Raw genomic sequence first — 1,949 nt, forward strand, 5'->3', positions numbered from 1 at the left:
TGATATTCTAACATTTAACAATACAGGACAAAATTGATTTATGTAATGTGGGTCTAGACAAAGCATTAAAGTCATGAGGTTATTTTGAGAAGTGACGGCCTATTTTAATGGCAAAATTAAGAAAAAAACAAAGCAAGAATCAACAGAAGAAAGTTCATTTGTAGGTCTAAACATATTTAGGGAGTTTTATTCTCTCTTTTTGTCTCTCCCACGATGTTATTCCTCTGCTTCAGCGTCCATTACAATTACACGCACATGGAAAATTAGGCGATGACGTCATTTAGGGACTTCTGCCAACTTTTAGGACGGCCAATAGCTACCTTCCTTACTGAGGAGTTGGCAACACTGCCTGCAACTCTGTCTCTGTGGCTCTCTGAGAATCTGTCTCCACCCATTTCACAGGTTCTGCTATACAACCCTGCTACCAGCGCTTGTTACATCATTTTGCAACGCCACGGGTGCCTTTTGGACGTCTCTTCAAAGTATGAGGCTGAACGATGAGTTTGATCCTCAGATAAATATCAACTAGAAGTCACTGTGTTATTGAGGAGAGTTGTTCGTTTACTCAGGAACAACAATTACACTTATTATGAATTACTTACTCATTTAATCACATGTATTTCAGTACGTGAAGAAGCTGGTGACAGAAGACCTCGTAACCTTCAGTATAAGATCTGGGGGCTGCTTCTGCGTCTATTTGTGAATGCTGTCAACAACATTAACGAGTAACCCGAAGTCATAATTGAAGTGATAAATTTCAATGAGCTGATATATAACCCTGGAGTGTCAGGACGTTGCCCGTCATTAATGAAAGCATAAAGCTTCTAACCATCATCATTGGATCATTCGAGGGGTTTCATTAATACTAATTGATTGAATAAATGCTGAAAAAAAATTCTAGAATAAATTTTTTCAATAGTTATGATGACTCCTGTGTCTTTGTATAAGCTAAATCTTTTCATGAGCTCAGGCCACGTCTCAGTGTTTTACAACTGCTTTCACACATTTTCTAAATGAAGTCACATTTTATTCAAAACTCTACACACAAAATGCAAAGTGCCACATTTCTGCTGCAAAATCAAACACTGCATTGAAAATATCATAAACATCTAAAAAATCAAGTATTTGCCTCAAATAACAAACACTGTTTACCTTATAGGAGATTTTTGGATAAATCTAAAGCTCCTCTGTCGTCCACTTTTCCACACAAAGGAAAGTGTGAGCGCAGTGATCAGCTGAGAGGTCGGCATGTTCGCAGCTTCACCGCTCCAATGTAGGAACCGAAAGCATTGAGGAATGTGCTCTGAGGGAGGAACGTAAGGAGTGGCTGTGACTTCCTGTAAAGAGTTCAGAGAAACAAATGACAGCTAGACCACAAGAACCGGTTCAACAGCAGTTGTGTCAGTGGTGTCACATCAGGTCAACTACTTATCAAATATCAGGTAACAGTTAGCACTCATCACTGCAGAGATGGCGTCCCATCCATCTTAGTAAGTGGAATGAAACAAGAAACACAGTGGGCTTCAGCTGATATCAACCCGTTTCAGGAACTTGCCACGGCTGCTGTGTCTGTGAAATCCAGAGATTATTCAGCCAGATGAGTGCGGTAAAAAGCAAGTGCCAGAGTGTCTCTTCTGGGTCACTTTGCCGGTCCCAAGCCCGGGTAAAGGAGGAGGGTTGGACGTAGAGCTCGCAATTCCACCCCACGTAACAGTCTTTTGATTAAATCTGATATTCTAACATTTAACAATACAGGACAAAATTGATTTATGTAATGTGGGTCTAGACAAAGCATTAAAGTCATGAGGTTATTTTGAGAAGTGACGGCCTATTTTAATGGCAAAATTAAGAAAAAAACAAAGCAAGAATCAACAGAAGAAAGTTCATTTGTAGGTCTAAACATATTTAGGGAGTTTTATTCTCTCTTTTTGTCTCTCCCACGATGTTAT

General features: G+C 39.6%; 1 long non-coding RNA gene across 1 annotated transcript in view; it reads right to left on the minus strand.

Annotated features, from left to right (window-relative positions):
- Window positions 1–1,931, minus strand: part of LOC147819222 (uncharacterized) — a 5,131-nt gene extending 3,200 nt beyond the window's left edge. Inside the window, exon 1 of the long non-coding RNA XR_015437118.1 lies at window positions 1,153–1,931. This is a non-coding gene — a long non-coding RNA (uncharacterized LOC147819222). The remainder of the gene's footprint in view (window positions 1–1,152) is intronic.
- Window positions 1,932–1,949: the final 18 nt, after the last annotated feature.

This window comes from Seriola lalandi, unplaced genomic scaffold, assembly GCF_002814215.2.
Source record: "Seriola lalandi dorsalis isolate HSWRI2012SDOR001 ecotype SW California unplaced genomic scaffold, Sedor1 jcf7180002054221, whole genome shotgun sequence".
Taxonomy (NCBI): domain Eukaryota; kingdom Metazoa; phylum Chordata; class Actinopteri; order Carangiformes; family Carangidae; genus Seriola; species Seriola lalandi.